We start from the raw sequence: 11,984 nt of genomic DNA, 5'->3' as shown, positions 1-11,984 counted from the left end.
GTGTAAGATGTGGCATATCAGGATTTTAGGATAGTGAAAAGCAGTGTCATTCAGAATATTATATTGATGTAGTCATGGTGATCTTGTCAGGGTTGCATATCAAGATTTGCCTTTGCATGGAACGAAAGAAAGGAGCACGTTTCCGATCTGCTTGGTTCTTAGAAAAACAAGTTTTGACAGCTTGTATATACTTAGTCTTCGACTAGACTGCTTTGACTTATACAGTTGTTCTTTTGTCTATGAAAAGTATACAGGCTGTATAACACACGAAAGTCGTTAATGAGACGACTTCCCTCGGACTGTTTGTGGCCAGTATAATTCTTAAAGTGGACTTCTACGAAGCCTTAGTTGTAAGGCTATACGCGCATGAAATATCCGCAGGCATACCTAAATGCGTAATCATTTTATAAACTACCTAAATAAGAATTTGTGGATGTTCACTGTCAGGCCACCGTATCGCACGTTCTCAATTGGTGCCATGCTTAGTAATGCACATGGTTCATTTGCTGCATTGTCCTTGCCAAGACGTTGTCATGAAGTTACGCAAACGCCAGATCGCCATAGGGGTGTTTCTGCACATTGCTCGCTATTTGCTGACCCTTCCGGCGCGCCTTATACACTCTTAATGAAAATTACACCCTTTGGGTCGTCTGTTGCCACGCAACAATAATCGTCGTTTGCCTTGTCCGCACTTCCTTTCTTTAGCGCTGCGAGCCCGGTACTTCCTAGTCACGAACGGCATGCACCTCATCAGCATGACAGAGCATTCTCGAGAGGAAAGTAGAAAACGCAGCGTTTCCAAGGAAGGAAACGCAAGGAAGACAGATGCCGATTATCGCTGTGTGGCAAATATACACCCCAAAGGGTGTACATTTGTTTAAGGGTGTAGGCAGCACTGGCAATGTATTTAAGAGAGATATTTATTATAGGACAAAAGCCGAGAAGTATGCCTGAACTGCTAGCTACTAAGCGTTGGGGGGAGGCGCACAAAAGGACACCAAGAAAGCAAACAAGAACTATAGATATAGAAAGTTGAAAGCACAGAAGTAGAACAAGTGGAATAGTCAATCAAACAATAATGTTTATTTAATGAGCCTATGAATAACCGCAAGGCCTGTGTGCACGCGCACGCATACATTCAACTCCAAAAAGAAAAAAAAAGAAAAAACACTGCAGGGGAATATAATTAAAAGACAATGAATAAAAAGAACAATTATGAAAAGAAGAGCGCAGATACAACAAAGTGTAATGTAAATACAAAAGGAAAAGGAGGAGAAGGGCAGTTCAACAGTGCATGAAATTATGACAGAACGCGGCAAAGCTCGGAAAGGAACGATGATGGCGAGTTATGAAAAATATCAAGATCATGAAAATAAGCGTTATAAAGACACTGCATTCTGTGGTCGGTTGCGCGTTGTTGATGACAGGCAGGGTCATGGAAAGTCCTATGTTGTCTGGTGATCTTGAGTCGAATACGAAGCATGATACGAAACCTGTCCCGAACTGAGGAGTTCGGGACAGGTGAGGATACCGTGAAGGAGTTTCAAGATAAATAGAAGGTCAGCGCGATTACGTCGGGAGCGAAGTACGGGCAATTACCATAATCCAACAGTGTTAGAACAGGGCCCAATGTCGTTGTTTGCAAAGCGGTGATGACGTATACTTAGAAACTTTATCTGGACACCATCCATAATGTCACTCACTGTTGGTGCTGGAAAATCCACTCCAGACGACAGACGCACACTCAAGTTGAGGAAGACGGACAGTTGTGTACAACTTACGGAACGGTGTAAGAGACTTGAATTCCCTCCATAGTCTGCAAACAGAGCCAAGAGAGCGCATACCCCGTACAGCAATGTGTTAAGTGTGAGCAGAAAAGTGTAAGGTTGTATCAAAAAGTAGACCAAGACCATCGAACTCACGCACCTTGCACAACGGTACAGAATCTACAGAATAAGAAAAAGAAATGATTGCTCTTTTGCGTGTGAAAGTCATGACTTCGTTTGGTCTTAGCTCCATTCAAGGAGAGATTATCTCTGCACCATTTAGAAAAGGAAAGCAGGTCCGACTGCAGGGTGCGACAGTCAGGGTGCATTTTCTTTAAAATTTTGATGTCACCGACGTATAGAAAGAAATAAGAGTTCCGAATAGCGGAATGAACGTCATTAATAAATATTTAAAAAAAAAAGAGGAGTGCTTCTAATGCTGATCCTGGAGAGACGCCGCTAGTTGCCATGTAAAACGAAGACGTTTGGGCATTGACGTCAACATAACATGATCTATCAAGAAGATGACTGCGCAAGGGATTGACAACTGACGAGTCAACATCACAGTGCGTAAGCTTGATCAGAAGCAGTGAGTGGCAGACTACATCAAGGGCTTTGCTCAGGTCACAGTAAACGGTGTCAACTTGCCCCCTTTGAAGTACCGACGCGGAGATCTATGTCATGAAACTTGGGAGATTTGTTCAGTTCAGTTCAGGTTGTTACCCTAAAGGTCCCCCGCAAGGGCACTACATAAGGGTTGGGTTTTCATAAATATAGCAAAGTATATTGAGAGAAATAATCATTTAACGAAATGGGCGGTTACAAGTCCTGCGAACGAAGATGGGCAAGTGGTAGTAGCGATGTTGGGGGGAAGGCCGTTCCAGTCTGTGTCTTGAATCCGGCAACATTGATGCCTTCAGGAAGCATGTGCGGGTCTATTGACCAGTTGCCTTCACCCAGAAAGATCACGTAGTCGTCACGCCTGCGGCATAAAGGATGTTCCACATCCGCCGCCAAGGTTTGTGAGTGGTGGCGCTGGCTAACACTACCAAGGTTAGTTCTAGCAGTAACACATAAATACCCAGGAAGTGGATGGGGAAACCGCGCCGCGGTAGCTCAATTGGTTAGAGCATCGCGCGCGTAACGCGAAGACGTGGGATCGTTGCCCATCTGCGGCAAGTTCCTTTCATCCACTTTCATTGCCCTTAATTTATCATTTCTTTAAATCAATTAGTAAGTACATATAATTTCCCCTGCGTTTTCCTTGGTGTATTTGTGTCTTGGCTTCTCATCGTGCAACGGGAGTAAGCTCAACTGTTTTACGCAAGCGGTGGTAGGTCTGAATGTTTCTGAAGTCCTGGAATTCTGAGGTGTACTTCAGGACGGCACAAGCACCATGAAGGAGACACCGACCTTGCCGCAGGTGTGTAGTGAAGTGGAAGTAGTCAAAGAGTTGTTAAATATAGATGCCAATATACTGGAGCAAATATAATGTCGTGGGCTTTTACAATTGCGGAATAATAATAATAATAATAATAATAATAATAATAATAAGAATAATAATAATAATAATAATAATAATAATAATAATATGGTGCTGCTGATTATGATGATGACGAAGTTGATGACTGTTATGGTTATCTACTTTTCTCCGAAAACACGAAGCGGTAGTTAGCGGGCAGTCCTTAATCAGAACTCCTCTGCAGCAACAGCATATAGAACCGTCCAGCACCGACGTACCGAGCAGTCATGAAATCTCTTACAAACATTCCACAGCTTCCCGAACAGGACGCATCGACGACATTACAAGGATGAAGACGGCACGATGACGGCACGACGACAGTACCGCGACGGAGCGGCTGCCAGGGCGAGTTAGGAACAATGGCGGTCTGCTGCTGAGCATGACGTCGCGGTTTCGGTTCACCACCAAGCTCGCCACGTTCCGATTGGGACCCGCACAAAAAACGCTGGTATACCGTGCTTTGCGGCGAATTGTAAAGAAACCAGAGTCCTCGAAATTAATCCGCAGCTCTCCGGGGGCGGGGGGGGGGGGGGCGTGTATTATATAAGAGTCCGCATAGTGGACTGTCCATTTCGGTCGCTGCTGATTGGCTAGGGCCGCTCGTCTCCTCCTCTCTCAGGCAGCTGCATCCAATCAGCAGCGGCCGAAATGAACAGTCCCTAGGTGAACTCTAACAGAATACCTCCCCTCCCCCCCCCCCCACGCAAAGCATCCGTCTTAGCCCAGGCGCTGCTTCGGAACGTTGAAAGCCTCAACGCAAACGACGGCGGAGGCGTGACGGCCGAAATGCTGACGCAGTAAAGACGTTACACCTGGTGGCCGTACCTTAAACTAAATAAACGGCCATAAATCACGGCGCAACGACTCACGTCGAAGCGCAAGGGTACGGCCGGATGGACGGGCGGACAAAGCCAACGACGTTGCGAGGTCTTAAGTGCTTTCACAGTGAAACAGCTAAATTTGCGCTGTATACACACAACGCAATTAAACGCTTCTGCGGTGAATGCACGCACTCCGACCAGCCAAGGAAGATGGGAGCTCAGCGTGCGCCCTCTAACGACCAGAAGCGCCGCGCGGCCACCGAATGCCACGCGCAGCACCGCGGGCAAGCTCATTTCCTTTCGCAACAAGAACAACCCTTTCTTTATCTTCGCCCCACAGAAGAGGAAGGCTGTAGTAAGGAGGGGGTAAGGGGCGTCTAAACGCCATAACGGAGCGTAATGACCCGGGCCGCACCGTGGCTAATGGGTTGGCTATACGTTGGTCCGCGGAAAGGATGCCGCATTGTTAGGCCTCGCCAGGTTACCCCTTTCGCCGGTCGAGATGGCGTCTTCAAAGGGTTGGCTCAAGACAAAAAAGGTGCAGCAACTTGCCACAACGACCAAGTGCACTAAAAGGAAGTCAACGTACACGCAAAAAAAGGAAACAAAAAAAAAGGGCGAAATGGTGAAAGCCGTCTCCAGAAGACGGTCGTCTGCAGAACGACTACCGAGGCATGTTCCCCCCCACCCACCCTCGGCGGGTCATTACCAGATCACTTTGCGAGACCTTGTACGTACAAGATCGCTTTTAGCACCCCGCTAAAGAAAGGGTTGCACGTCGCGAGCAACCACCACCTTTTGGCTAAAACACGCCTTCTGTTTATATAAATGGACTTCCCGCCCCAAGAGTATGCCTTGTTTTTTTTATGCACTTCTGCAGCCAATGCAGAGAGCAGACGACCTTTATATGTTCTTTTACCCTTTTCTTTACTGACGGCGTTCCATTCTGCCTTAGGGTAGGGCACCTGCCAGTGTCGGGAAATCGTCTGCTTGTGTGTGAGAAGAGCACCGCTGTGCTGAACGCATATTCCAGGCGCCGCATGCCGCTTATGAGGCGATGCTTCATTAATTAAAATGCGTTTGAAATTTAGCTTTCTGTCTTCCTTGTTTCTTTTCTTTTACTTCTCGCCTCTTCTTACTCACACCAAGATCGTACGCGTTATCGTGGTTGCTGCACAAATTTCGCAAGGTGTGGCCCAAAAAAGAAATGTACTTCATTTTCCTCGTTATACTCCGGGCTACCCTTGTGCAATTGTCCGCCGTTGTGGGCCCTTAGTAGTTTTCTTTTGATTCTTTCTTAGGGCACCGCCTCTGCTTTCTGCTTGTAATTAACCCGACGTGAAACACAGTTGCTTTCATGACTGCCGCTGCAACAACCACAGCGAAGGAACGGCACAAATAATTAAGGCTCCCGGGAGAGGAAAATGGGACAAACCGGGCGACACCTGAACTGTCGCGCACTTTCAATCTAGGACGACCGAAGGCGTTGCTTTTGATTTCGAAACTCGGCAAGGCGACAGACTTGAGAGCAATGCCGCTCCTTTCGCCCGCCCGCCCGCGAGGGGAAACCGAGCGTTTGTAATTGAGCCGATAATAACCGCGCACGCCTATGAGACGGACTAAAACACGGGGAAAAGAAGCACACGACCCTGATGCCTGCCGCAAACAGAATCGTCTGCTCGCGTGAGAAGCGGCCGCATCTGGCACCGAGCAGACGACACGTTTCCCCGATGTTTCACTCCCCGAGCGACTAAACACATGTTTCTTTTCCGCAGTTTCGCTGAAGGCAGATCACCCGCTCGTTCCTTCATCTGAGCGATTCACCGCGTGCCCCGATCGGCAATATATCGAGATGTCCCGCAGAGAATTCCAGTGGCCTAGCCCCCTATGCATGCGTTTAATGGCCATTTCCACACCTACGGCAATACGGGCGTTTCCGCGTTCGAAAAACTGCTCCTACGGGAACGACCTCTTGCGGCTTCATTCGCAAACTGTTACAGCTCAAGCACGCTGGCAGGCAGGCAGGACGGCACAGCTATCTCCCCGGATGGTTTCCAGCGAACTCGTGCTTATCGGCCGGTTCGGCAATCCAAAACTAAGATATCAATTTTCTCGGAAGTGTCGATAACGTAAGAAACCTCCGAGAACTGAAAATACTGGGGAGGGGAGGAGGGAGGAGGAGGAGCTAGGTGGCTTCATTTCGTAGTACAGATTGCTCCTTTTCCGATACACGACGCAGACGCGCCGATGGTCAAGCCTGGGATTGCGCGCCTGACCATCTGCGCCGAAGAAAGCGCGCGGTCGCTCTCAGCAGGTCGTCTTGGCGACGTTAATTGCCGGCAATGTAAATGGAGCGCCGGCACCATTTACATCGCTGTCCTATAGCTGAGCCCGGCGACAAGGTTATTACAGCAGCAGTTGATGACAAATGGAGGCTGCGTATACACACGAGCGTGTGAGCGCCGCCGCTTACAGTCTCCCGTCGTGAGAAAAAAAAAATTACACGCAATTCCTTTTTTATAACGAACACGTTCCTAAGTAGCAGGATGTAGACACCACGTCGCATTGCACGATTTTGCTTTGCTACACGCCTAGCTTAATTGAACCTTGTCGTGGCAATTTCGCCGATACGTCGCAGAAGGGTGCCGCCAAAGTGGAAGCCACTGAGAACAGAAGCCTGTATTGCCACGAAGCGCGAAATTTTAAAGAACGCTGCGGGTGTGTACGTGTTTCCTTTGACCGCACACACACACACATATATATATATATATATATATATATATATATATATATATATATATATATTTGAGGCTTCGAGGTTACATATACACAGCCTCGAAGCAAAAGCCGATCTTTCAGGCGTACATCTTAAATTAAGGGGTTTTACGTGCCAAAACCACTTTCTGATTATGAGGCACGCCGTAGTGGAGGACTCCGGAAATTTCGACCACCCGGGGTTCTTTAACGTGCCCTTAAATCTAAGTACGCGGGTGTTTTCCCATTTCGCCCCCATCGAAATGCGGCCGCCGTGGCCGAGAGACAGACGAACTATATTGTGTCGTATGTCCCTTATGTCTCCGCCTGTTTTGCACTGCCTTCAGTAATGTTGATGCCATGTAGTCTCAAGGAACAACAGTATCAATGGAGAGATGACACTAAAGTGTCATCTGTCCATTGAGACTGTTGCTCCTTGAGACGGACGAAACTATGGTTGTGTTCCAATTCTGGTCAGCTTCGGAGACAGTCTACGTAGACAGCTAAGGATACAGCCGAGACGATTTCGAGGCCTTGTAATGGAACGCGTTTGAAGACGTCGGGAAGACATATGGAAAATACTTCTGCGACGTGACACCACCTTGAGCGGACAAAGAAAAAAAAGCAAGAAACTTAAGAAAAGCACACGTTATTTATGTATTTTAAGTCTTTGCGCCTGCGAACCTATGAAAAACAGGATGTCACTTACATTAAGAGCTTAGGAAAGTGTGTCTACGATTCTTGTGCGCAGACGACCTTCCTACCGAGTTTAAGCAAGCGTCCTGCTCAGCTGCCTTCTTCTTGGACAGGAAAGGACAGGACAGCGTCTTCTTTGGACAGGAAAGCAGCCTGCATCGTTTTTGACTTCGATGCTGTCTTCGCACAGCTGCCTACTTTGACGTCTTTGTTAGAACTGGAACGATACTTACGATGGCCGCTATCCGCTTAGCCGCCTACATTGCCGTCTGCGGCGACAATTGCAACACAGCCTATGGTTTTGTCTGTCCATTGTGTTGTCGTCTGTTTTGCACTGCCTGTAGTCAGGTACGAACCAACCAGACCGATGGCAGTGTTGCCTGACAGGCAATGCAGTTAGAACAGACGGCAAGCGGGAACGTGAAAATCAAACACTATTCTTCGTGAAAGTATAGGGGGTTCAAGCAGGTACGGACGGGAGCATACGATGGTGCACATTTCCCATGCACCAACTGGCCCAGCGAACCACACTACTAAGTTATTCTTTGTGTTACCGCCTGTTTCGCGCTGCCCATAGTCAAAGATGCGTACCAGCTTGCCCGACCACAGTGTTTATCGAGAAAAGATTAAATTTGACCCTACAGTGTATAGAGCTATGGAGTTGCTAAACTTCAGGTTGGATACACTCTAAAAAAAGTTTACACCCTTTGGAGCGTACATCTGCCCCACATAAATAATCTTCTGCCTTGCTTGCGTTTCCTTTCTTGAAAACACCGCGCCCGCTACTTCCCCGTCGGCAACGCTACGTCATGCTGATAAAACGCATGCCGTTCGTTACTGGGAAGTATATCGGGTTCGTAGCTAAAGAAAGGAAATGCGGACTAGACAGATGACGTTTATTTTTGTGTGGCAAGATACGACTGAAAGGGTGTAAACTTGTCTTAGAGTGTATGGATGGATAGATGGATGGATGCTATGAGCGTCCCCTTTGGAACGGGGCCCCCATTGGGTTGCGTCACCAAGCTCTTGTTATTATATTGCCTAAAGTCCTACTTATTATTAAACACACACACACACACACACACACACACACACACACACACACACGAAGAATTCTCATCACCAAACTTTCTGAGCCCCTATTGGGAACTTTGTTCTTGTACGCTCCCGTTGTTTGTCGTTTCCCTACTTCCACCAATCTACCCCCCCCCCCCCCGATCGCCTCTTACTATTCTCTCTTGCGGACATGTTTGATTTCACCCAGCTCTCGCTGAGCCCAAGGGCTTCAAGAAGGCCAGCTAGAGGTGCCTAAATCGACCGCTGGGCAGGAGTAACGGTTTCACAGCGCCTCGGTGCGGGGTCCGCTTCGAAGTTTCCCGTCAAAACCACGCCATTACTCGCAGAAGTTCACGGAGCATGCTCGCCTGCAGCCCATGCGGATCTCGCAGGCCACCGTGTAATTACGCTGTTTACACGACCCGAAACAAAGCGACCGCCTCGGGGCACGGAACAGACGATCATCACACGCTCGACTTTGAAGGCGCCCTGCCGCTTGTCGATGCGGTCAATGACTCCTCGCTCATTTCTATTTCTTTCTTTCTCTTTTGTTGTTGTGTTCTCTCTCTCTCTCATTCTTTACTTTCTTTACCAAGAACGCGCTTCGGCAGTTCTTGCGGCTGCTTACGGGACCGGAGACCCTTCGGTGCTCTCTCTCTCTCTCTCTTTGCCGGTGTTATACGACTCGCGTGCACGGAATGCAACGCAGAAGTGACGCCTGCAACCCGCAGTGTAAAGCAAAAGATTTAAAAGTAAAGCATAAGCGAAAGCAGCCAGTACAAAGCGAGCATTGCGGAAAAGTAAAAGTTATCAGGTCCGACTACAGCTTTCTCTCAGGCGAGAAACTAAAGTAAGTTTTATACCTGGTTTCGTCGGGGCGCCTTCCGGTTTACCGGGACAGGCGTCGTCGGTCGCCTGCTTGGCGTCGTCTGCTAAATTAAGTCGCAGACGGTGAAAGCAAAAGTGAAGGGGACGCGTTTGTTTTAAACTGATGCCGCGTTATCTGATATCGCCTGATCTTCTAGCAGGGCGTTTCTAAAGCGAAGGACGAAGAGCGGTCGTGCCGCATCGCATTTAATATGTGGAAGCGTCTTTCTTATCTAAACCCCCTCCCCCCTCACCCCGTCCATATATTTTTTCTGGTGTCTCCCCCCTCCCCCTCCCCCCCAAGTTTGCGCGATTGAGCGTGATCCTATAGGAACAGGTTTCTCGGGTTCGTTTTCGAGATCGTGTCTGTTTTGTGTGCAGACGAAAAACAAAAAGAAGAAGCTTGGTATCGTCTGCACCGGTATATGCAAAGCAGACGACCAGCTTAGGCTTCCGCGATCCGTTTAATTGGCGTGATCGAGAGCGGGGAGCTATAAAGCTGCCCTAAAGAGCACAAAACGACGACGCGAAAATAAAGAACGATACTCGAAGAACAAATATATATGCGCGCGCATATATAATATAGTACGGTACGATACGCGTTTCTGAGAGCCTGCCAACGAGGATTCGCGCCGTTATCGAGCGGTGAGCGGCAACGTCGAATGCGGAGCGGCGCATGCGTGAGATCCAGGGCCGTTATCTGATCACCGCGGCCAGGCAATCTCATTAGAGAAAAATAGCGGTGTCCGAAAGGGTAGCGTACGGTCATAAGTTGCCCTCGAAGATTTGGGGAAAACGCCGTCCGGGGTCGAAAGCTTCGGTGTTTCAACATGTGTAATAGGCATGTCACGCCTGTGATGCTCGCCGATAGCATGACGTAAATGATTGGGTTTACGGGAGAACGCGTTTGTCTAACGCCCGAAACGGCGTTTACGGCGCATGCATGCAAACGTCCGCGCGTGTGGGGGGGAAAAAATCAACAACTGCAGATTTCGCATCCTTGCAGTCTCGTACACATGCACGGCTACCACATTCTGATCGCTCATCGATAGGGTGGTTGTCGCATATGTATTCAACAACCTAACGTAGTCGATTATTTTCTTCTGTCTCTCTCCATATGGCGCGCTTATGTATCATAGAATTAAGAAGACTCGGGAGACGCAGGAACATCCGGGCTGAGAAATATGACTGTATCTTTAATGTACTCTCCTAATCTGAAACCCGAAATATCTCGATCGATCTATAGCTAATGTATACAGGCATCGACAACCAGCGTTGTCCGCGACATTGGTGGCTGCGATCTCGCGCTTTATGCAAACTAACGTCTCGCGCATCAGTGATGGGTCGACCATTTCCCGGTGTCGCGAATCTATACTCAAGCCTGCCCGTTCAACTTCGTCAAAACGACAATAACGAGGAATCCTAAATCGGTTTGTGCTGGTAAATTATTCTTAAGCGGAACCTCTAGCTCGGGGGGCTCCTGTCTAAATGCATGTAAAAGGATAATTCGTCTTTATCGGCAACCACTGCGCCAAATTTGAAGAGGTTTGTTGTACTTAAGAGGAAGCTTTAGCTCGGGCCCAACTCCGACTCGGCCTATTCAAATACATGGAAAACGCAAAAACGTTTTTCTGAGATAACCCCCGGATCGATTTCAATGAAAATTTTTCCATTTGAGAGAGAAAGTTAAAGTCTAGTGACTGTTGGAAGCGGAATTTCGATTTAGGGCCTGAATTTTGTTAAAATGATTTTCAAAAATTCGCAAGGTTGAAAAAAATAGAAGCACGAAGTTTACAAAGTAATAGGTCTGCATCAAAAACAGATATCGCGGTTCTGTAAACGGAATCTATTAGTTCGTTCAAAGCGGACAAATTCGATGTGTCAATTTATATCTTATGTGTGTGTGTCAGAGAGAGAGAGAGAAATAGAGAGAGAGAATTGAATTGAAAGAAGGCAGAGAGGTCGGCCTGAGCTAAGGTGCTCTCGCCTGCTACTCTGCACAGGGGGAGGGGGAACGGGGACATAAATATGTGATGAGGGATCAGAATCAGAATCAGAATCAAAAATTTATTATTAGAAGTTGGGTAACAATTACAAGTACTTAATATGCAGAAGGAGGTCCCATAGTCAAAGACTGTAAAGGGATGATGATGACATAATATTTTATGTGAATTGGTTACGTTGTGTACAAAGGTTCTGCAATAGCTGTATTTACACATTCCCAAATTTTTCAAAATTCATGTGTAACATATAAATTTTGTCCGCTTTACATATACTATGAGATACAATTCACAAAATTGTGATATCATTTTTCATTGTTGATAACAGAGTTGTAAACTTGATAGTTTCGTTTTCTGAAAATTTTCGCATTTTGCCAATTCTTAATAAAAAATTGAAGACATAAATAAAAAATTTGTAACCAACAGTCACTAGATTTTAAGTTTTTCTTTTAAATGCAACAGACATCGTCAAATTTGGTGCAGTGGTTGCCGAGAAAAACGA

At 47.2% G+C, this 11,984-nt stretch overlaps 1 long non-coding RNA gene and 1 other non-coding gene across 2 annotated transcripts in view; one reads left to right on the top strand and one right to left on the bottom strand.

Moving 5' to 3' along the window:
• Positions 1–11,984, bottom strand: part of LOC142590071 (uncharacterized) — a 218,381-nt gene that overhangs the window by 121,646 nt on the left and 84,751 nt on the right. The gene's annotated exons all lie outside the window — the stretch shown is intronic.
• On the top strand, positions 2,872–2,944 carry TRNAT-CGU (transfer RNA threonine (anticodon CGU)). Its single transcript has one exon. It is a non-coding gene; the product is annotated as a tRNA-Thr (tRNA).

Source organism: Dermacentor variabilis, chromosome 8 (assembly GCF_050947875.1).
Source record: "Dermacentor variabilis isolate Ectoservices chromosome 8, ASM5094787v1, whole genome shotgun sequence".
In the NCBI taxonomy this organism is placed as follows: Eukaryota; Metazoa; Arthropoda; class Arachnida; order Ixodida; family Ixodidae; genus Dermacentor; species Dermacentor variabilis.
The sequence above is the reverse complement of the archived record's forward strand: the minus strand, read 5'-3'. Positions and strand labels throughout refer to the sequence as shown.